Source organism: Saccopteryx bilineata, chromosome 8 (genome assembly GCF_036850765.1).
Source record: "Saccopteryx bilineata isolate mSacBil1 chromosome 8, mSacBil1_pri_phased_curated, whole genome shotgun sequence".
Classification (NCBI taxonomy): domain Eukaryota; kingdom Metazoa; phylum Chordata; class Mammalia; order Chiroptera; family Emballonuridae; genus Saccopteryx; species Saccopteryx bilineata.
Genome location: NC_089497.1, coordinates 31047250 through 31072783, shown reverse-complemented (window position 1 = coordinate 31072783; position 25534 = coordinate 31047250). Strand labels below are relative to the sequence as shown.

Genomic DNA, 25534 nt, shown 5'->3' with positions numbered 1-25534 from the left:
TTGTATTTTATCGAAAGCCTTTTCTGCATCTATTGATAAGATCATGTGGTTTTTGTTCTTTGTTTTGTTGATATGGTGTATTACATTAACCGTTTTACGTATGTTGAACCATCCTTGAGATTCTGGGATGAATCCCACTTGATCATGATGTATTATTTTTTTAATATGTTGTTGTATTCGATTTGCTAGTATTTTGTTTAGTATTTTAGCATCTGTATTCATTAGAGATATTGGTCTGTAGTTTTCTTTTTTTGTGCCATCCTTGCCTGGTTTTGGTATGAGGGTTATGTTGGCCTCATAAAATGTGTTTGGAAGTATTGCTTCTTCTTCAATTTTTTGGAAAACTTTGAGTAGAATAGGAACCAAGTCTTCTTTGAATGTTTGATAAAATTCGCTGGTATAGCCGTCAGGGCCTGGACTTTTATTTTTGGGGAGGTTTTTAATGGTTTTTTCTATTTCTTCTCTACTGATAGGTCTGTTTAGGCTTTCTGCTTCTTCTTGACTCAGTCTAGGAAGGTTGTATTGTTCTAGGAATTTATCCATTTCTTCTAGGTTGTTGAATTTAGTGGCATAAAGTTTTTCATAGTATTCTACAATAATTCTTTGTATATCTACGGTGTCCGTGGTGATTTCTCCTCTTTCATTTTGGATTTTGTTTATATGAGTTCTTTCTCTTTTTTCCTTGGTAAGTCTTGCCAAGGGTTTGTCAATTTTGTTGATCTTTTCAAAGAACCAGCTCCTTGTTCTATTAATTTTTTCTATAGTTTTTCTGTTCTCTAATTCATTTATTTCTGCTCTGATTTTTATTATCTCCTTTCTTCGGCTGGTTTTGGGTTGTCTTTGTTCTTCTTTTTCTAGTTCCTTAAGGTGAGAAGTTAAGTGGTTCACTTGGGCTCTCTCTTGTTTGTTCATATATGCCTGAAGCGATATGAACTTCCCTCTTATCACTGCTTTTGCTGCATCCCATAGATTCTGATATGTCGTATTGTCATTTTCATTAGTCTGTATATATCTTTTGATCTCTGCACTTATTTCTTCTTTGACCCATTCATTTTTTAAAAGTATGTTGTTTAGTTTCCACATTTTTGTGGGATTTTTTTCCTCTTTTTTGCAGTTGAATTCTAGTTTCAAGGCTTTATGATCAGAAAATATGCTTGGTACAACTTCAATTTTTCTGAATTTGCTGATGTTGTTTTTGTGGCCCAACATATGGTCAATTCTTGAGAATGATCCATGTACACTGGAGAAAAATGTATACTCAGTCACTTTGGGATGCAATGTCCTGTAGATGTCTATCATATCCAGGTGCTCTAGTGTTTTGTTTAAGGCCACTATGTCTTTGTTGATTCTCTGTTTGGATGACCGATCTAGAGCCGTCAGCGGTGTATTGAGGTCTCCAAGTATGATTGTATTTTTGTCAGTTTTTGTTTTAAGATCAATAAGTAGCTGTCTTATATATTTTGGTGCTCCTTGGTTTGGTGCATATATATTGAGAATTGTTATGTCTTCTTGATTCAGTGTCCCCTTAGCCATTATGAAATGGCCATTTTTGTCTCTGAGTACTTTTCCTGTCTTGTAGTCAGCATTATCCGATATGAGTATTGCTACACCTGCTTTTTTTTGGATGTTATTTGCTTGGAGTATTGTTTTCCAGCCTTTCACTTTGAATTTGTTTTTATCCTTGTTACTTAGATGAGTTTCCTGTAGGCAGCATACAGTTGGATTTTCTTTTTTAATCCATTCTGCTACTCTGTGCCTTTTTATTGGTGAGTTTAATCCGTTTACATTTAGTGTAATTATTGATACTTGTGAGTTCCCTATTGCCATTTTATATCTTGCTTTCTGTTAGTTTCGTGTCTTGTTTGTTCCTTCTCTTTCGTTTTTCTATCTTTTGTTTTTATTTGGTTGTATTCCATACATCTTTCCTCTGTTGCTATCTTTTTTATCTCATGTGCTTCTGTTGTGGTTTTTTCAATGGTGGTTACCTTTAAGTAATGAAAAGGGTCCCTACCCTGTTCATTGTAGCGAACTATTTTGTGAGTACTTTTGTACTCCATCGTCCTTTGCTACTGTTAATCTCCGTCTTCTCCCCCTCTTACTTTTTGTTGTTGTCACAGTTTAAATTTGGTTTTATTGTGTTCTTCTTGGAGCTTTTACTTGTGGCTCTGTTTTTTTTTTGTTCTTTGTATCTGATTGGAGAACCCCCTTTAGTAATTCCTGGAGTGGGGGTTTTCTCATGATAAATTCCCTCATCTTTTCTGTATCTGTGAATGTTTTTATTTCTCCTTCGTATTTGAAGGATAGCTTTGATGGCTATAGTATTCGTGGCTGAAAGTTCCTCTCTTTCAGGACTTTAAATATTGGGGTCCACTCTCTTCTAGCTTGTAGAGTTTCTGCTGAGAAATCTGATGATAATCTAATGGGCCTTCCTTTATATGTTGTATTCTTCTTTTCCCTGGCTGCCTTGAGTATTTTTTTTTTTTTTTTTGCTGTTGGTTTGTGTCAATTTCATTATGATATGCCTTGGAGTAGGTTTGTTGGGGTTAAGAAAACTTGGAGTTCTGTTTGCTTCTTGAACTTGAGGCTTTAGTTCTTTCCACAGGCTTGGGAAGTTCTCATCTATTATTTGTTCGAGTATGTTCTCCATTCCATTTTCTCTCTCTTCTCCCTCTGATATACCTATTATTCTTATGTTATTCTTTTTGATGGAGTCAGATAATTCTTGTAGGGCTATCTCATTTTTTTTAATTTTTGAGTCTCTTTCTTCTTCTCTCTGTTGTGCCTCAAGTTGCTTGTCTTCTATTTCACTAATCCTCTCTTCTATCTGACCTGTTCTATTAGCTAAGCTTGTTACTTCGTTTTTCAGCTCGTGAATTGAGTTTTTCATCTCTGTTTGATTTGTTTTTATAGTTTCAATTTCCTTGGACATATATTCTTTGTGTTCATTGAGTTGTTTTCTGAGCTCCCTATATTGCCTTTCTGTGCTTTCTTGTATATCTCGGAGGATTTTTAGGATTTCTATCTTGAATTCTCTCATTTAGCTCCAAGGTTTCCAATATATTAAATTTTTTCTCCATAGATTTTTCCTCATCTAGCTGTGTTACCTCTCTTTCTTTTGTATCCATGATATTCGATTTTCTCTTCCTTAATGGCATCTGAGGGTGGTTTTGTTGATAGTATTAATGAGATTTAATAAAGAATAAAAAGTTAAAAAAAATTAAAAAAAATAAAAAATCGAAAAGAGTTGTTTTTTTTAAAAAAAATTAATAATGAAATAAAGAAAAATAAAATAAAATAAAAATTTTTAAAAAAAGGAAATTATTCCCCCCCCTCCTTTTTTCCTCTCCTCTCCTCTCCCCTCTTTCTTGAGAAAATCTTGTGGTGGACTGTGAGTTATAACAAACAATGCCTGTGATGGAGGGCCTGAATTGGGGAAAAGTAATGAAGGGGCAAAAAATAAAAAAAGAAAAAAAAAATAAAAAAGGAAAAAAAAATAAAAAGAGTGTATGGACTCACAAACAGCAAATTAGGAAAAAATTTGGGTCAAGAATAAAATGATTTGCTTTTAGGTGTTGGTTGTCTAAGAGTTATGATGACAGGAATAAGAGGAAAACGGAAAAATGGGGGGACAAATTAAAAACTTACTATTGTATTTAGTGGAACAAGAACTAGATAATATGGAGAGCCAGGGATGGGAGCACTGCTAGTGAGTTAAAAAGGTGAAGTAAAAACCCCCCAAAATGCCACAAACATAGGTTTGAGTCCCAGATAAGATAATTTGTTTGTTATTGAGGTTTGAATGAGAGGAGATGTAAAGGAGAAAGGAAGAAACTAATATAGAGGGAGAAAAGAAAGAGAGAGAGAGAAAAAAAAGAGGGAACCACTAAAAGAAGAAAAAAGAAAGGAGAGAGAGAGAGAGTTAAGGGTTTTGGAGTGCAACCCTCATAGAGAGAAAGGAAGAGAAGAGAAAAGATAATGGGAGATGTAACACTTATGGGTAGTGTAGTTCAAGGAGAGGAGAGAGTAAGACCAGTAGAGAGTTAATCGGCCAAATTGGAGGAAGAAAAAAAAGTATCAAGAATGAAGATAAGAGAAACAAACGAACAAATATAATAAAATGGGATAGGTTATAAAGTCTGCAGATTATTCTTGATTTTGAGAGGTTATCTTCTTGCTTTTTCTTTTCTCTCCCTCTTCCTGGTCGGTGACTCTGTACCCCGGGTTCTGCCCCTTTGGCACGCTCAGGTAGAGGCTTGCAGTTGATAAGTCTCTATGGCAATGTCATGTATTGTGCTTTAGTCTCGTGGGAGTCGAGGCTCATTAGCATTTATAGGCTCCGACAGTGAGAGAGTCCGTGTTCCTGGAGCCTTTCTCCTAGTCTTTCCTTCCTCAATTAGTAGCCTGATAATCCAGCTATGGGGTTGCTGCTGCCTCTGCCTGGATAGTAAGAGGCTCAAAGAGCTGGCAACTCTCCACTCTATTTCCACTCAGCACAGGGCTCTGGGTAAGGCTCAGTCAGTCAGAGCTGCTAGCATAATCAGGCGGGCTTTCCGCCCACTCAAAGACCACTGGCTCTGCCACTCTGTCCGGTAACACAAGCGGGCGCCCACTTCTGGGGGGCGCTTGGAGGAAACTCTCACTCACTGTCTGCGACCAGGATATCCAGCCAGCAGTCTCACGCTCTGAGTGAAACCCCCAACCGCAGGGAAAAGTTGCAGCGTTGGAATTGAGTTTCGCTCCGTCCCCGTGTGCGGCTTTTGCAAGGCGCTGGGGCGGCTCGAGATTCCGCTTTGGCCCACACAAAGGCCCCTGACTCTGCCCCTCTCTGCGATAACACGGGCGCGCACTGCGGAGGCACTCGGAGATAAGGCTCACTCCTTATCTGCACGCGCACACCAGGATATGAGGCCGGCCGCGGTTCCCTCTGAGTGAAACCCTCACCAGCACGGAAAATCTCCACCGTTGGAAGTAGTTCTCACTCCCTCCCGTGCGTGGCTTTCCCAGGGCGCTGGGGCTGCCCAGAGACTCTGTCCTCGGCCCACAGAAAGGCCTCTGACCCTGCCTCTCCGTGGGGCAACACGGGCACCCACTCTCGGGGCCTAGGAAGAAATTCTCGCCCACTAACTGCGCACCGACCAGGAGACCGGGTAAAATGGCCGCTCCGCTTGTCTTTCTTTGTTTGGGTTTGGCGCGAGTGTTAGCTTGTATTGCCCGGGTTGCCACAGGATCAGATTTTCCTCGGCTTGGATCTGTGTGCCACAGCCTGGTTCGGCCGTTTGTGCTGCAGTGGCCTGGATCTATTCACCCCCTTTGCCCGCCTCAGTTTCTATATTCACAGTTACCAGAGAAAGCCGCCCTGTTTAGGTTAGTGAGGAAGGCGGAGCATTTCTTACTCCCTTTTTCCTTTGGGGTTTGGTTATATATTTAGCCAATTTTTCACTTAATCATACCTTTGGGTGTATTGCGAAGCATCTGGAAGCTCCAAGTATAGGTTTTTCTGTTTCTGGTTGAAGATCTTGTTGAGTTTTGGGGGAGATTTATCGGTATCGCTTCCTACCCCGCCATTACTCTGACGTCATCTCCCACAGTCTTTGTTTTGAAGTCTAATTTGTCTGAAAAAAAAATTGCTATTTCTGCTTTTTTTTTTTTTTTTGGTTTCCATTTGCATGGAATCTTTTCCTATCCCTTCAATTTCGATCTATGTATCCTTAAAACTGAAGTGAGTAGGTCTTTTTTTACTTATCCATTTATCTACTCTGTCTTTATAGTGAAAAACTTAGTCCATTTATATTTAAAGTAACTATTGATAGGTATGGACTGACCATTGCCATTTTGTTCATTGTTTTCTGGATAATTTGTAGTACCTCTATTCATTTTTTCCTCTATCTTCCTTTATGATTTGAGGATCTCCTTTTGTAGTATGCTTCAATTCCTTTATCTTTTTTGTATCTACTATAGGTTTTAGCTTTTTTCTTACCATGAAGTTTACACAAAACATCTTAAAGTTATAAAAGTCTTTTTTAAACGAATAACTGTGAATGCATATAAAACTTTATATTTCTGCACTCCCCTCTTCCACATTTATATTTTTGATGTCACAATTTAAATTTTTTATATTGTGTATCCACAATATACATTGGCATATTGGTATATTGGCAATATACAATAGGCATTTTTGCCTGCCCCTCTGCACTGAGCCCTGGAGAACGGGTAGCCACAACAAGTATTTGCACACCTGTTAACAACTGTTTCTTGATTGCTTTAGTCTTGTGGGACTCATGAAACAAACTCCATTGGCTTTCAGAACTAAGTTCTCTGAGAACCTATTGCCCAAATGGCAGCCTTAAAAGCTGGTAGTGCTATATGTATGGTTCACACACTTCACTGCTCAGGAAGAATGCAAGAGTTGGGGGTTCCCTCCTGACTAGACAGTGCTATGCTGAGAGTAGGGTTTATGGCAAGAGTGAATCTCAGCTTCTTCTACCCGTTTTTAATGTGGGTATTTATAACATGTAGAAGTCACTCAATTGGTTTCATGATTTCTCTTTGAGGGAGTAGCTTCATGTGTAGCTACATATTCAGTGTGTCAGTGGGAGGAGGGAAATTCAGGAATTTTCTATGTTGCCATCTTGGTCCAGAATTTACATTTATTTCAGGTAGTTATCCATTAAATCACTTCATTAAAAATTAGAATTTGTAGTGTTCTAATAAGAGGCAAGCAGGGGTACTGTGAAAACCCTTAGTTTCATTTATACTAGATAGTTGTGTCATTTACACTAGATAGATTGCCAAACTATAAATAATATTTTCCTCTTTTCTAACCTCTGTTTATTTCAGGTTTGGTAAACATGAAGTAGTGCATGAGAAATATGATGCAAATCCTAAAAACATGAATGTGGGAGCTACCTTACCAGTCTCCTCTCTGTTAATCCTTACTCTCTTTGCTCTCCAAGCCCCCTTTCTCAAACAGACTTCTGATCAAATGACTTTCCTGGTAAAAACATCAATGACTTCTTTATTCCCTCATAAATAATGTTGAAACTAATGAGCCTAAAAGATTGCCAGTCTGATGTCAAACTTAGCTTTTACACATTCCAGCCTATCTTTTCATGGGTTAATGATTTAATAATAAATGTTTTGGGAATGTGAGCTGAATGAACACTATTGCTAGCTGGAAACCGTTGCTCTTCTCAGTGGTTTTGGCAATGCCTTAGTGGATTTATATTTCAATAATTTTTCCACACAATTGAGCCACTGTGAATTCTCTAAAATCATTTGAAATGATACTTCTTTACATTGAAAAATATGATAAACCACTGATGTGGGGATTTCCAATTAAAAGATAGAAGAATAAATGTATTTTTGTTTACCAGTCTTCCTAAAACACACTGAAAGTAGAAATATGGGAGTAAAATAATCTCTAATGAAACTGGGATTGCACAACTCCTCATCTTAAAAGAGGAAGGTTTGCCAAAAACAATGATAGTGACTCATAGCTGAGGAAGCAAGCCAGAAGAGTGGCAGAGCACAGCAAAGAGGTAAGTGACAAATGTAAGTCTACTTAGCAAGTAGCAGTGAGACGTGCAGAGCTGTATACATGCTAAATTGCCCATTAAGTACTTGACATTCTAATCTTCCCTGCAACCCACAAAGACCCACAAAGACCACCTAAGTATCTCCCAAAAAGAGAAGCATGCAAATTAAGAGGAGTCATACTTCAAAAGGAAGATGACAGAGAGGTTTGGGTAAGAAAGTGTGTGAGACTACAATCCAAAATTAGATTATTCCTCCCCTCTCCCACACCATTTTTTTAATACTTTATTTATTCATTTTAGAGGGGAGAGAAGGAGAGAGAGAGAGAGAGAGAGAGAGAGAGAGAGAAGAGGGGAGGAGCAGGAAGCATCAACTCCCATATGTGCCTTGACCAGGTAATCCCAGGGTTTTGAACTGGTGACCTCAGCATTCCAGGTAGATTCTTTATCCACTGCGCCACCACAGGTCAGTCTCCCACACCATTTTTGAGCAAATAAGTGCCCCAGGCCCAGGAGACATCACTCAAAGATGAACAGTAGAGTCAGTGCAAGATCTATATTAAGGTAGTACAGAGAAGTTGAGAAAGAAGATAAGAAGCAAATCTAGTTGAGCACTAAACATCCAAAGAGGCATTTGAAAGAAATTTATAGAAGAAAATTCAAAGAAAATAAATTCCAAATAACGTTAACTTGGACACTGGTGGGAAAAAAAGTTCAAAGAACACAAAGAAACTAAAAGAGAGATAATAAAATAATTTGACAAATAATAAATGGAAGCAAAAATTAAATCATTACAAAAATAAAACCACATGAGAAGCAGCTAAAATTAGCAGACAGTTTTGAAAATATAGTCAGAAAGAACAGGATTAAGAAGATCAAAAGATGCATGTAATTAGATAGACAGTGATAGCTTAAAAAGAAACACATGGAGGGTCACAGTCATTATTTTAATATTGAAGAAGATATAATAGAAAAAAATTTTTCTGATTCTGTGCAACAAGGTCCATAAACTGCCATGGGAAATAAATTGGATCCCCAAATTGTATATGTAGCCAAGTTTTATATTAACCAACAGCACTAATCAGAAAAGCAAAATTACAATCAATATAAAACACTTTTAAAATTTTCTTGACTTTAAACATTTTTTATTTGTTTTTAAGACACAGAGAGAAAGGGAGACAGGAAAGGAAAGAGATGAGAAGCATCAACTTACAGTTACGTCACTTTATTTGCTCATTGATTGCTTCACACATGTGCCATCACTAGAGGGCTCAGCCAAGCCAGTGACCCCTTGCTCAAGCCAGCCACCTTGGGATCATGTTGGTGATATCCATGCTCGAGCTGACAACCCTGCACTCAATCTGGATGAGCCTGTGCTCAAGCCAGCAAACTCAGGGTTTCAAAGCTAGGGACCTCAGCATCCCAAGTCAATGCTCTATCCACTGCACCACCACTGGTCAGGTAAAGTTTTCTTGAACTTAAAAGAAATGAGTAAAAACAAAAATTAAAGATACTAGGCAATCTGATGTGGAATGAAAAAAAATGTAAATTTATAAATAACTGAGGGGATTAAGACTATAGAACAGAATGTAAAATGATTAAAGATGGTACATTACTATTAAGACGAAAATTGGTAGAGAAGTATGAATGTGTCAGTTTTTACAAATTTCAAAGGAATAATTTAATACAAACCATCTAAAGTCAAGAAATTGACTTAAATACATATGCAAATGTAGACAGCAAACCACCAACATTTAAACACAGTTTATGAATATTTCTAATTACAGAGTGAAAAAAATGACACTTGGGTTGCTACCAAGTCTTAACTGTTGTGAATAATCAGGCAGTGCACATCGGAGTACATGCATCTTTATGAATTAGTGTTCTCACAATTTTTGTCTAGATACCCAGAAAATGGATTTCTAGGTCATGTAGCACCTTTATTCTCAATTTTTTTTAAAGAACCTCATACAGTTTTCCAGAGTGGCTGCACCAATTTACATTCCTACCAGCACTTTGTAAGGGCTTCCTTTTCTAGGCATTCTCTCCAACAGCCATTATTTCTTGCCTAACAAGTGTAAGGTGGTATCATATTGTGGGTTTGACTTGTATTTCTCTTATAGCTAATACAGTTGAGCATCTTTTCATATATATGCTGGCCATCTGTGGAAAACAGCATGGAAGTTCCTCAAAAACTTAAGAATGCAGATGCCATATGATCTAATAATCCCTCTTCTGGGTATCTAACCAAAAATTTGAGAACTATTATTTGTAAAGATATAGGTACTTCTGTTTACTGTAGCATAATTCACAATAGTCAAGACATAGGAACAACCTAAGTGTCTTTTAATGGATGATCAGATAAAGAAGTTGTGGCATATATATATATACAATGAAATACTACTCAGCTACTAGAAAACAAAATATTGCCATTTGCAACAACATGGATGAATCCTGAGAGTATCATACTACATTAAATAAGACAGTCAAAAAAGTACTAGAACTACATGATTTCACTCCTATGTGAAACATAATACAAAAAGCAACACATGAACAAACAAAACAAACTCATAGATACAGACAACAGAATGGTTGTTATTAGGGGAGAAGGAGTGTGGAGGATGAAGTAATAAAGAGGGTCAGATATATGATGATGAGTACACAATGGAGTGTATAGATGTTGTGTTGTGAACTTGTATACCTGAAATTTATATATATACTATTAACCGCTGTTACCAAAATAAATTTTATTTTAAAATAAAATTTTAAAAATAACACAAAACATAATTTAACAATTTTACAATCTAATTATTTGATTCTAATGACACAAATAAATTGAAAAAAGATGACACAATATTTTATTTTAAAGGGATAAGAAGAGACTACCAGGCAAAGGGCAAATGAAAATAAAGCCAGCTTTGCAATATCAACATATACTGGATGAGGATGAAGTCAAAGAGAATATCATTACACAGGCAAAGAAATTTATCTTTAAAATACACCTGACCTGTGGTGGCGCAGTGGATAAAGCGTCGACCTGGAAATGCTGAGGTTGCTGGTTCGAAACCCTGGGCTTGCCTGGTCAAGGCACATATGGGAGTTGATGCTTCCTGCTCCTCCCCCTTCTCTCTCTCTGTTTCTCTCTCTCTCCCTCTCTCTCTCCTTTCTAAAATGAATAAATAAAATAAAAATAAATATTTAAAAAATAATAATAATAATAATAATAATAATAATAAAAATACAATCCACATTGAAGATTTAATCTGTTGGAAACCTTTATCCCTAACTAATTTAGCATCAAAGCACACATAGAAAATATGGCATGCAAGGCAAAAACAGAAGGAAGCAAGGTAAGGGGAGTCTTTATCTCAACTCTTTGAATATTTAACAAATTGAGCATACAAAAGGATAGTAAGCAGATATACAGAATGTTTAAATATTCAAATAGCATAATAAAGTACACTAGGTTGACATTTTTAAAGGTTTTTTTATATTTTAGTTATTTATTTTTAGAGAGAGATAGAGAGAGAATGGGGGTGGGAGTGGGGGGGGAGGAGCAGGAAGCATCAACTCCCATATGTGCCTTGACCAGACAAGGCCAAGGTTTCAAACCCATGATCTCAGCATTCCAGGTCAATGCTTTATCCACTGTGCCACCACAGGCCAGGCCTAGGTTGACATTTTTAAAACACAAAACTGATTATATCACCTTCTGGTTCAACTATCTTGAATGGCTTTCCAAACTAATTATTATGGTTTCTGCTTGTCTCTCTAATCTACCTCCTGCCACACTCTTCTTTACTCAGTCATACTAGACCTAAGAACTTCCAGTTTGCTCTCCTCAAATACCCAGTCTCTGTCAGTTCGACTTTTCTGGTGGGTATGTTGTTCTCTCATGACTTACTGCTCCCTCAATCACTTCATGCTAGTCCCACTCAAATGTCACAATTCAAAAAAAACCTCGGCAAAAGACCCTATACCATAGCACTCCCCTATCTCTCTAGCCTGGTCATTCCCCATTACTTACCTGATTTATTTTTCTTCAAAGTTTTTGTTAGTAATGAAAATGTATCTCCATTTATTTGCTTGATTACTTTCTGTCTTTTTTACTAGAATAAAAGCTACACAAAGACAAAGATTTATTTTTTCTTGTTCATGCCACCATTCTTATTGCTTAGAATGGAATCTGGCCAGCACACATGTAATTAAAAATGAATAAACATGCATTTATAAATTACTTTTTAAATGAATGAATAAATGACTCATTGAATTCTATATCTTCCAGAAAGAGAATGTATCCTTCTTTCCAAGCCTCATAGAACATGTACAAAAACTAATCATATATTAAGCTACAGAGACAACCACAATAATTTTCCCAAGTACAAATAATACAAAAAGCATTCACTAGTTATAATACAATAAAAGTAGCACTTAAATCACACACAAAAATATTAACAAAGAGAAAAATCCAAACACCCAAAAAAGTACAGAATAGAAAGTTATATACACCTCCTCTCAAGACCGAACAGGACAGACTGAGCTATATGGTTCTCTAATAGGGGCCTTTTTTTTTTCAAGCACTGATAGAGAACCTTTCTTTCATATGGCTAAATCTTGGTCTGTTTGGGCCTGATAAACTCTGTTGGCTTCATCCTGATGATTCCTTGAAACCCAGCCTACCATAAAGGTCTGTGGGCACAGAGCAAGTGGCGGATAGCCATGGTGTACGCTGGGACTTTTGTTGAGTGGCCTCAGACCGGCACTGACATGGAGTTTGAACCTGCATCAATCTGGTGAACACCACTAGCCCCTACCTGATAACTCACTAAAAACTGACCTCATGCAACTCCAGTACTGCCAGAGGCTCTTATAGTGACTGAGACTAACAGGGAGCCAGCAGCTCCTGGAAGAAGGCAGAAGCAGAACTCAGAGTGCTTTGGGCCTTTTCTTAACCTGTCCCCAAGCTTTAAACTGGTGGAAGCTTGTATTGCTGTCCAGCTTGGTTCTTGTCATGAATAATCAGGCCCAGCAGAGGCAGCAAAAAACTGTGGGTCACTTTGCAGCTCTCCAGGTCCAGTCACAGGCAGTGTCTGATGTTGACCTGCACTACAGTCCCTCTAAAGAGGCCCCAGAACCAATACACCCAGCGGGAAGCTATATAAATCATTAAACAAGATCCAATTAACTTCACAAGTGGCAAATTGAAAGGGAGATCTCAGCAGGCTTCAGACCCTGCTGAGGCAAATATGGCTTTGTGTGGTCAGCACCTGCACAGCAGCTCATACATTGTGTCAGGGTCAATCATCACAGTCAGACAATCTGAGGGTTGACCTCATGCATGAAAAAGCCATAACAATCAAAACTCACAATAAAAGGACTTATATAACCAACACAGAGACATTCCTGGAGCACAGAGCTCAGGTAATCAAGGAGATTGCATCACTGGGTCCCACATGACACCTTCTATTTATGTCTACCCTACTAAAACTGGGAGACATAGCAGATCTACCTAATATACACATACACAAAAATAACCACAAACAGAAAGCCAAAATAGGTGGGAAGAGATACATACTCCAAATAAAAAAAAGAGAGAGAAACTTCCAGAAATAAAAACTAAATAATATGCAGGCAAACATTCTACCAGGCATAGACCTGAAAGAAATGGTTATAAGGATACTCAAGGAACTTGGGGGAAAGGTGAATGAAATCTGTGAGACCTATACAAAGAGATAGTAAGAATGAAAAAGGACATAAAAAAACATTAAAAAATAAACAGAGTCAGAAATGAAGAATACACTAGAAGAAATAAATAGTAGGTCAGATGAAGCAGATATCAAATCCATAATTTGAAAGAAAATATAGAAGAAAACATTTAATCAAAACATCAAAAAGAAAAAAGAATTTTAAATAATGAAGACAGTTTAAGGGATGCTTCGAACATCATGAAGCAAAACAACATCCATATCATAGCAGTACCAGAAGGAGAAAAGGTAAAGCAAGGGATTGAGGACCTATTTGAAGAAATAATGACTGAGAACTTCCTTAACCTGTTGTAGGAAAAAGACACACAAGCCCAGGAAGACCAATCTAATTATATATTTACCATACTGCAGACCAATCTAATTTTTAAATACAATACAAATTTAAAATACAGTTGAAGAAAAAAACCCACTCACAATAGCAAAGTGAGGGGTGCCCTAAAAATAAGCTTAACAAGAACCATGAAAGATTAATACAAAAAAAATGATCAATTTTGCAATGATGTCAATTCTCCTTCAATTTAATCTATAATTACCTCAGACAACTTCATGAAAGAAAAGTCATAAGACAGAACTAGCCCCACCAGCAGCAGAAATAAATTGGTACTAGCATATAATAATATATATATACAAATGAAAGGGAAAGAATAAATAACATAAAAATGCTAAACATACATGAAAATTCTATTTTAGTAAACATAAAATTTTACTGTCTTAAGAAAATGATTACTCAATAAACAAGCTGACAAATTACCTATTTTTTAAAAAATTCAAATAATCTTTTACCTGATTCATTACTACAAAATACATTCTACATGAATCAAATATTTAAATGTAAAAAATTAAAAGGTAGAAGAACTAGAATAAAATGTGAGTGAATATTTTTATAAACTTAGAATGAGAAAATCCTTCCTAAACATCAATCTCCAGAAGTCCTAAAAGAAGAATTTGTACAATGTTAGTATATAAAACTTTTTAATTCAATATACAAAAAAATTTTTTGCAAAGTACAAATTTGGGAAAGTGTTTTTGAAACATGAGAGAATGCCTGACCTATGGTGGCGCAGTGGGATAAAACATCGACCTGGAACGCTGAGGTCGCCTGTTTGATACCTTTGGCTTGCCTGGTCAAGGCACATATGGGAGTTGATGCTTCCTGCTCCTCCCCTTTCTCTCTCTCTCTCTCTCTCCTCTCTGAAAAATGAATAAATAAAATCTTAAAAAAATGAAACATGAGAGAATGAGGAATAATTTCCTTAATATATAAAAAGTCTGGCAAAACACTTAGAAATATTTATCTATTCATAGTCACAGGATAAGAACTAGCATTTCAAGAGAAAAAGAACATAAATTTGTACTCTTTCTTAATGATATACAAATATAGCAATGGGATGCCATTGTTCTCTATCAGGTAGTTTGATAATACACAATTCCAATGAGAGGATTAGCAAGCAGCTCATTTCCTGCACTTTTGTTAGAGAGCAAATGCTGATACATCTGTGGATGGACAATTTGGAAATATACAGTAAAATACAACATGCATATTCTTCATATCATGCCAAGAAATCCTACATGTAGGAATTTTCCTTCCAATTATACTCATGTGAGTGTAAAAATAGATATACAAGGAGATCAACTGTAGCACTGTTTGTTTTAGCATGCATACATTCATGGATGCATGTATACACACTCACAAACAAACACATTACAGCAAAGAATAACATAAATGTTTATCATTAAAGAACTGGTTAAATAATTACAGTGAAAACACAAAATAGAGTTATGTACTACTATCTTAAAGAGATAAGTCTAAAGGCACTGTTTTGAAAAGATAAGATGGTAAGAGAAAGATGCAAACTGTAATATAAAGCAGTATGCATATTATAATTTAATTTTTATAATCAAAGGGATTTTGGATGTATAATATGTTATATAATTCTTGTATACACACAGTAAAATGATCTTATAGAAGCATATAAAATTAACTTAATAGTTAACCTCTATAGTATAGGAAGAAGGATCAGAGAAAAAGATAATTTTACTTTTCATTATAAACTAATCATGTAAGATTTGAATTTTTTACTATGTGCCTAGTTTACTTTTGTATAATTAAAACTTTAATTTAAATAATGAAAATAGTTTTTAATTAACCCAGATTATAAAAGGTATGATCTCAAAAATTAAATAATGGTATATTGCCCTAACCACTTAGGTTAACTTCTTTTTCTTTTCAGTATTTTTAGTATAAAAATAATTTATATTAGAACAAATACCAGAAGACCACTTGACTATAACTCTAATGTTTGTTTTTAAGGTGAATTCTCAGTTTGTACAAAGATATTTTAAATATCACAGTTGGCAATAAGAGTGTTCATGAAAAATAAGTCTGGATTCAAGTGCTAATTTCACTTTCAACTTTCTAAATCCATAGATAAGTCAAAACTTTAGTGATTTTACTTCTCTTCTTTATATTTCCCACCAGCACAATACCCCAGGAGTCCAGGAGTCATATTTACACTTTGTAAAACACTTTGAGTCCTTTAGAAAAATAAATTGATGTGCAACCACTTTGCAAGGGGCCTATCAGTGCTTTTTTTCACCCTTTCATAAATTCTTTAGAATGTGTCCCTTATCCCAGTAAAATTTACCTTACCAATACAGCTACTTCCTGTTCCCCTTCATTCCACAAGTTCAAATAATACTGTTTTCATGTAGCCAAACTCCCACTGATTCTAATCAGTCCAGCATTTAGTTTTAGTAGCATGTTACTGATAATATTTCTCAGACATTGCTTTTTCAGTATGAAGCCATTTCTTCAATCTCCTACTAGTGGTGTCGAATTATGCCCTAGAGATATGTTTCTAATAATGCCCCAATCTTCTTTCCCAAACATCTATATAACACTTCAATGCAATAGCAATTTTCAAACAATAAAAAGTAAGTGCGAGGAATTCAACTTTCTTGGTTTGCTTAGAACTTTGGTTGAATGGGAGTTACTGCAAAAATGTGTTCCCTCCAGGAATCAGCTTCAGTTTATAGCTAACATCCTCCCAGAATCATGCATTGCTTTCATACCAAAAATGCTCAAGAACTCCAACTATGAAACAGAGCCAGCTCTTCATATCGTTTAGGCAAACGTTTCTTTCATCAGAAGCTTATAGTTTTAAATTGTCAAAGAGAGCTTATAAATTTGAACATATGGGCTGCTTTATTATTTTATAGAGGTATTTGGCTCCAAAATGAAATTTTGCCCCCAACCTGATTTTCACACTCCCTTTGATAAGTTGTTCTAAAATCCCACTGATTCCAAAGAGATGTCTCTTTATGGAACAGATGTGTATCAGTGGGAATTAGGCAGACACTCTAAGGCTTATTATCAGGAATAAATTTTTTTCCAGGAAACATTACAGCATGAATACTTCTATTCCAGGAAAGTTTTCCCCACAAATGAATCTTAATAACTGCCTGTAGGGGAGAAGATTGTTTCAGCTGGTGAAACACGGAGAAAAGGAATTGCCTAGAACAAAAGGGAATTATAACCACATCCTCACCACAGCAAGCAGTTTAGAAAAATTTAATGGAAAGGTTAGAAACAGATACAAAGAGGAAATTTCCTGGGTGAGCCTTCCAGGATTCCCGCTATGTGCCAAAGATTGAGGAAAACATTAAATCCCTTCCCTTGTGAGTTTATGACTTAGTGATAAAAGAGGTGTTTCAGTAATATCTGCCTTGCTTAAATCACAAACCAACTTGAAGAGAAATGGGGCCAAGTGTGTGTCAATGGCAGTGACTTAGGTACCAGCAATGCAGGCCTGGATCACATAGAGGCAGGGGCAATTTAGAGAAGTGAAGGTAAAGATAGAACAGTGTCCAAAGGAGAAATGGAGCCCAGTGAAGGTGTCTCTCATCTAGAGCTTTTCCACTTATTTTCTTACAACAATCCAGCATGGAGTTAGAAAAGGCCCTTTATGGCAAGAAGGAATTCAAGCCTCAGAAAGGTGGTTTTGCTACTAGTAAAACCTGCCCTTATGATGGAGGCTAGGTGGGAATTCAAAACAAAATTACATAGCTCTTAGTACTCTTAAATCAAATCCTATACTACACATACTGCAGTTAAGCAAACTGCTGGGAGCATAGCAGATGTTTAATAAATATTTGAATGAATATTGAATAAATAAATGAATGAGTAAATGAATGAATGAATAAATTAACGTTCACTTTTTATAACTGAATTTTTCTTTAAATTTTGCCTCACTTACACATCTTTCTTTCCCAAATCCCCATAAAAATTTTAAGAGAATAGATTATGTCCCTGTTATCTTTGTATCCCTAGTGTAAACACATGGATCTAACCTGACCCATGATCTTCTCTGCTCTGGTCCACATAGTGATCAATCAAAATTGAGGGGGTAACCCCAGTTCACAGCACATGATCATTATCAATCCATGCACATTCTTTCTTCTAATCTTTTTAATCCTGGCTTTTTATAACCATTCAGCTGATATCCTTGATCACATTCCTCTCTCTCTCCTAATATTGTCCCATAATTATAGGCACTTAATAATTTCCTCAAAATTGAACTTAATAACTCAGACTGCTATTTTAGACACACTAATCACAAGATTATTCAGTATTGAGCAATGAGTTTGTTCTTTAAAATACTGGTTGCTCTTTTTTTCTATATAGTATGTAGAATCAATCTAACTCTTCTCCACTCATATTATCTTTGTGTGGATCAAAATGTTAAGCATTTGGAGTAGTATTGCTAAAACACATGCAATAAACTGTCTAACAGTTTATATTCTGGTTATTTCTGTTTTCTTAAGCAAACTGAATTCAATCAGTGATTATTTCAATCACTCTCACAGAGGAAAATGTCAATTACTCTTTACATACTCATCTGTAAATGGAAACACTACTTTAACCTTTTCCAATATCCAAGGAAGAAATTGGACCAGAAGAATGTAGAGGTCCTTTCAATTCTACCATTTCATGATTCTACAGACTCTTAACGGATAATGTGAGGTAGGCCTTTATTTGCTATTGTTTTTGCTTGAATGTCCCCTGCTCTTGCCTGCCTAAATTCCCTTACTGAAGCACTATTTCTACACTTTAACTGATAGAGAAACAAGATTACCTGGTGTAACTCACCAGTCAGTGTTTTCTCCCCTTTCAAGGACAGGAGACTAGACTCAGTGGACACAGATTCAAGGTGTCACTCAGATATGTGACAGACCTTACCTCACTTCCTACCCTGCCCTTCCTAGAGCAGTAAACTCTCTCAACATCCCTGGGACCATCATCTTTTTTTTCAGCAACCTCCCTGTGATGTGAGATCACCCATCTTCTTGACTCAACTCCTTGGCTACTGAAATTCTCTAGAAAAAAATCTCTGAATCCTTTTAATTTATTTTTATGTAAATGGTTAGTCTCTAATGTCAGCTTCATCTAAGGACACCAATGATCCTTATTTGCCTAAACTGAATGAGGTTCTAGGATGTGGGACTTAAATATTGAATAGTCCTTAATCACCTTGAAAAACTTTGCTACATCCTTAACAAGGCTCGAGAGTCCTTTTCATATCCTAGTTCAGTTCTTTTCCCCATTTCACATGTTCACATTCTTCCACTGTCCCACCCACTCCCCAAATGGACATGACTTCTTTTTTTTTTTTACAGAGAATACTGAGGCCATCAAGTGACTACATTTCAATAAAAAAGGCCCATATAACAAAGTTACAAGAGTTCTTTCCTTGACCAAACTCTACTCAGTACCCTGAGGTCTCTTACAACTAGAGCCTGATTTTTGGTTTTACCTGTGTGCCTCTACCTTGTACAATTTTAGCAAGAATCTTCCTAAATCAGGTTAGTTAAAATGCTCCATCCTCAGTATATGATCATCCTCAGTATCTGAGTAGTTTTCTCATCTTCTATCACCCCTGGCCTGCCTCTAACAAGAATCCTATTAGGTCAGTTTAGCAAGAATCCACCATTACTCCTGAGATTTTCTCTTAGTAATTTCCACCCATTGACACCAACCCTGCTTGTTGGTTATAAATACCTACTTGTTCATGCTATATTCAAGGTTGCACCCAATCTTTCTCCTAACTGAAAAACCCCATTGCAGTTGTTCCTATACCTAGAAAGGTAGTACCAAATATAGTTTTCTTTATCATTTTTAACAAGTGTCAGGCATAATTTTTTCTTGAACATTATTAATAGGAAAAGCCCTAATGACTGCCTACAGTGAGCCTAAACAAATAAAACTGAGCTTAATGAATTCACCACAGTCTAGAAACTGGTCTGTAACTTTCAGGAACAAGGGGAGATACATGGTTTTGTTAACACACTGAAGTAGGTCTGACTCTGAGTGGTTGGTTTTCATTAATCAAGTCCTCACAGACTTATATTATACATAGGCATGACAATTTATTTAGATGAGGCCTGACCATCAGACAGAAACACTCATATCAGCATGCTAACACATTCTCTCCCTGTGAACAAGTCACGTAAAGAACCAAATTATCATCAGAAGGCCACTTTATAAATGTTCAATTTAAAAACATCATTATCAAGCAGAGCAGAGAATCAGATCCATCAGTCTCATTGGTGAATATATTTGAATAAATAAATAAGTTGGAAGTTAAATGATCAAAAGGTTACTCTAATGAATATTGACCAGAACAAAGAAATACAAAGACTCTTGAGAAGTGTCTTCCAGTGTAGGTAATGTGAGGTCTGTCTCAAACCAGGGGAATATCACCTAAAGGATCATGCAGTGCACAATTCCAGAGGGACATCACTCACATATTAGTGTATACTCTGCATTAATATTCATCTTAGCCCTAGTAGCATACTAAATACACGATTTACCTTGTTTCACAATATATATTGGAGTCTGTTTCATATTAACACTAAAGAAAGATATCATTCTTCATTAAAATCACACAGCTTTCCTTGCTTTATATACATTAAATTGTCTAACAGTTTTCAATTCAGAGGGCTTGGAGGCTCTTAATCTAATCTCCCCTTCTCTTCTCTATGATCTAAATCTATTAGCTAATCCTTCTCTCTCCCTTATTTGCAGGGAATAAGTTCCCCCTTATTTTCAGGGAATGCATTCCAAGAACCTCAGTGGATCCCTGAAACCAGAATAATACCAAACCCTATATACACCATATTTTTTCCTATACATACATACCTGTGATAAAGTTTAATTTACAACTTGGGTACAATAAGACATTAACAATAATAAAATAGAAAAATTATAATAAAACTTTTATGAATATGGTCTCTCTCTTAAAATATCTCATTTAATGTACTCACCCTTTTTCTCATGATGATGTGAGATGACACAATGCCTACGTGGTGAGATGAAGTCAGATGAATGATACAGTCATTATGACATTGTGTTCGGCTGCTATCAGGATTCCTTGAACATGAGCACCAAAATACCATGACAGTCAATCTGACAACTGGATGGCTACTAAGTGACTAATGGATGGGTAGCATATACAGCATAGATACACTAGACAAAGAGATGATTCACATTCCGGGTATGACAGAGCTGGACAGGGCAAGGTTTCATCATGTTACTCAGAACAGTAAGTAATTTGAAACCTATGATTTCTCCATTTGTAAATTTTTTTATTTCATATTTTGCAACCAGGTTGACTGCAAGTAGACTGTGAAAAGCAGAACCATGGATAAGAAGGGACTACAGGCATATCTCACAGATATTGAGGGTTCAGTTAGAAACCACCACAATAAAGTAAATATTGAAATAAAGTAAGACACAGAATCTTTTTTGGTTTCCCAGGCAAATCAAAGTTATGTTTACACTATACAAATAGTCTATTAAAGGTGCAATAGCATTATGTGTAAAATCAATGTACATGCTTTAATTAAAAAGAAACAAAAACACTTTATTTCTAAAAAAAAATGTTAGCCATAACTTGCCTTCAGCGAGTCATAATCTTATTGCTGGTGAAGGTCTCACCTTGATGTTAAAAACACAGTATCTGTGAAGTGCAATAAAGCACAGCACGCACTGAAATGAGGTACGCCTGTACTGCATTTTGTGTCTGCACTCCACTGACACCTTCCCCATGACCCATTGATACGCTCAAGTCTTTCTCTTGATTTTCTAAGCCTTTCTCTCACCCTCCTTTCACAATCAAGATCCTAGAAAGAATGATCTTCGCACAAAGACCCTTTCTCTGCTCACTCACTCTTCAGCCACGCCCTTGCTTCCATCATTACAGTGAGGCTTAGTTTATAACAATCACCAGAGCCCACTACCTACCAAAAACAATTTAATTTTAAAATCCAATTTACTTGGATTTTACAACTCCTTATTGACTACACCTTAATTGGAATTCTCTCGCACTGTGGTTCTGATTACATTGCTCAGTCCTGGATCTCTGGACTTTTTCCCTTCTCAGTTTCTTTTGCTAGTTCCTCATTGTCTTCCAGACAGACTAAAGCCAGGATTCTTCCTTTGACTTGCTTCTCACCTCTCTCTATTCCCTCTTTAGACTGTCTCAAGCCTCCAACAGTTTTTAACAGTGACTGAGTCTGTGGATTGTGAGCCAATATCCACATCTCCATCTAAGGCCTCTCTCTCTGAGCTCCAGCAGTTGCACTCCATTACTAGTTAGGCACTTCCATCTAAATGTCTCACAAGTACCTTAAACACAACATGTACAAAATAAAATATTTTCTTCTTATGCTGCCATATCTGTTTTCTCTCTTTCTTCTTTTTCTTTCAAAGGTCTTCCAAGTCTTGTAGTGTCATCAGCAATAGCGAATGCGTCTTTTTTTCACATTCCAGGAATCTGCAGCACTGTCCAATAGCTTTGTTGGACAGGACCAAAGATGAAGCTATGCTCATGAGAAACTCTCACATATCCTTTCCTAGACAAATTTGGGAGTTCAAATTGTCCCATTTGGCAATTACTCCACTTATCCTCATCAGAGTAGTTAACCAATCATTCGCCTCTTAGATCTCTCAGATATTAGTCAAAAACTGGCCCAAAATGTTATTTAAACCATTAGGCGCATTAATAAAAATATCTCAGGTAGGTGAAGTGCAGACATACTGCAGGAATGCAGACATTTCCTTGGAGAGGAAGAAGGGAGATGTACAGCAAAAATGCTTGCACCTACAATTCCTTCTGGTAATCAAACCAGGACCATTTTATACTTTTAATGTTATACAATAAATGGCCATTGTAACTGGCTTTTAATAACCTTCTTAAAAATTGGCATCTTATGTAGTAAATCCTGCGGAATACATTGTTTCTTGTACCTTGTTGCCTCAGCCAAAGCTTTCACTTTATCATCCCATTATATTATCATACCTTTTCACTAAAAATTCTATTCTAGCAAATCAACCCTAGAAAAATAATCCAAAATACCAAAAGCTATGTTTATTCACAAAAGTTTCCATTGCAGCTTTACTAAAATAGTAAAAAATTGAAAACTATTTAAATATTCAACAATATGAAAATGGCTAGGTAAGTTACTCAGTAGAACCCAAATATTTGTTAATAATTTGAGTTAATATAGGAACATTCTTAAGTTATAATGTTAAGCAGAAAAAAAAATCCCATGCTGAACATACAAATGGGAAACTGTGTACAAAAAGGTTCTGCACAGAAAAAATAAATTTAAAAATTAAATTAGAAGTGATGTCAGAGAAATGGCGCCATGAGGAATGCTACCAATAAATCTCCCCAGAATTTTAACAAGTTCTTCAACCTGAGACAGAAAAATCTATCCTTGGAGCATCTGCAAGTCCCATACACTGAAAATGAAGGTATGATCGAGTGAAAAATTGACTATATAATCAACCCTATAGGAAATAAGATGGAGAAAGGAACACTCTGCCTTCCTCACTAACCTGAGCAAAGGCTGCTTTCACTTGGAGCTGAGATAGAGGGCTAAGGGTGTGGAGGGAGCCAGGCTGCGGCACAAATGTCTGAGCTGAGGAAAGACTGTGCCGGTGGCAACTCAGCCAACGCGAGCTAATGCCTGCACCAAACCCCGGCAAAGAAGGGCGAGCAGAAGCCACCATTTAGCCCCGATATCTTGGTCGGCAAGCGTGGATAGTGTGCAAGAGAGTGGGCACCCATGTTCCCAGACAGAGGGGTAGGGTCAGAGGCCTTTGCATAGGCTGTGACCAGAGTCTCAGTGTGGTCCCTGCACCCTGAACAGCGGCGTGCAGGGAGTGCGCAAAAGCAAACTTCCCTATGCCCAAACTTCTCTGGGTAGACAGGGCGCCTCACTCAGTCATTCAAGCTAACATCCTTGGGAAGAAAAAATACTAAACGGTTAGGGGGAGGGTCGTGCAAGTAGCTTGTAGCCTGTCTCCGGAGCAGAACTCAGATCCAATCACTGAAATTAGCTTAACCCACAGTCTGCCCACCTCCCAACTGACCTATGTGGCTCTAACTGACAAGATCTCTCTCAGTTCAGTGATCTAACAGAAGAGGTGTGATATGTTTGAGTGCCTCTTGCTATGCACGTAGGGGTGGGGGCAATTTCTGATTGGCAGAGCTTTCATTCTCAGGGCTATACATTAAAAAGAGGGACTAGGCAGCTTTTAAGACCTCCTGTTCTGCAGGCAGCGACTAGGGTATTTTCTTTCCAGCCAAAACAGGTTACAAATTGCAAAAAGCCTGGGGAGAGTGGTCCCACAGAATGCTGAGGCATACTGGACATGCCTAGAGCCTCATAGAAAGGCACCTTGAGAGCAATTGGGTCCCAGCCCTGCCTGATTACGCTGGCAGCTCTGACTGAGAGAGCCTTACTCAGACCCCTGCGCAGAGTGGGGATAGAGTGGGGGTTTGCCAGCTCTTTGAGCCTCTTACTCTCCATGCAGAGGCAGCGGCAACCTCATAGCTGGATCATCAGGCTGCTAATTCAGGAAGGAGAGAATAGAAGAGGGGCTCCGGGAAAATTGACTCTCTCATTGTCAGAGCCTGCAAATGCTAACAAGCCTCAACTACCAATGAGACTGAAGCCTAATATATGACATCACCATAGAGTTTCATCAACTGCAAATCTCTACCTAAGCATGCCACAGGGGCAGAGCCTGCAGTACAGAGTCACTGACCAAGAAGAGGGAGAGAAAAGAAAAAGCAAGAAGACAATCTCTCAAAATCAAGAAAAATCCACAGACTTTATAACTTTTTCCATTTTATTTTGTTGCTTTCATCTTCTGGTCTTTTTTTTTTCTCTTCTATCTTGGTCCATTTATTCTCAGTTCACCTTATTCTTTCCCCTTCTTGAACTACACTACCCATAAGTGTTACATCTCCCATTTTCTTTTTCTTCTTCCTTCTCTCTATGAGGGTTACACTTCATAACCCTTAATTCTCTCTCTCTCTCTCTGTTCTTTTTTCTTCTTTTCCTTTTTTCCTTTTTCATTTTTCTCCCTTTCTATTAGTTTCTTCTTTTCTCCTTTACTTTTCCACTCATTCAATCCTCAATTACGAACAAATTATTTTATTTGGGACTCAATTTTTTTTCTTTGTGGCATTTTGGGTGCTTTTGACTTTGCTTTTTAACTTATTAGCATTCCCCCCAACCCCAGCTCTCCATTATACAGTTTTTGCTCCACTTAATACAATACTATTTTTTTTCCTTTTTTCTGTTTCCCTCTTATCCCTCTCATAATATCTCATAGTTGACCATCACTTTCAAGCAAATCATTTTATTCTTGACCCAAATTTTTTTCCTTTTTTGCATTTTGTGGGTCTCTACTTCCTTTTTTGCCCCTTTATCACTTCTCTCCAACTCAGGCCCTCTGTTATAGGTAGTTTTTGTTCCATTTAGCACAGTATAATTCACAGTTCATCAAAATACTTTCTCAAGGAGGAGGTGAGAGGAGAAGAAAAAAAGAGGGAAATAATAAATTTTCTCTTTTTTTCTTTCTACTTGTTTTCTTTTTTTACTTTTTATCTTTTATTAATATTCAATAGAACTATTAATAAAACCACTCTCAGATGCCATTAAAGAAAATAAAATCGAATATCATGGATACAAAAGACAGAGATGTAGCACAGATAGATGAGGAAAAATCTATGGAGAAAAAATTTAATATATTGGAAATCTTGAAGCTAAATGACAGAGAATTTAAAATAGAAATCCTAAAAATACTCAGAGATATACAAGAAAACATAGAAAGGCAATTTAGGGAGCTCAGAAAACAACTCAACAAACACAAAGGATATA

The 25534-nt window shown here is 36.8% G+C and overlaps 1 pseudogene; it reads right to left on the bottom strand.

The window, feature by feature from the left end:
- LOC136311660 (phospholipid scramblase 1-like) overlaps positions 1 to 21404 on the bottom strand; it is a 149485-nt pseudogene extending 128081 nt beyond the window's left edge.
- Positions 21405 to 25534: the final 4130 nt, after the last annotated feature.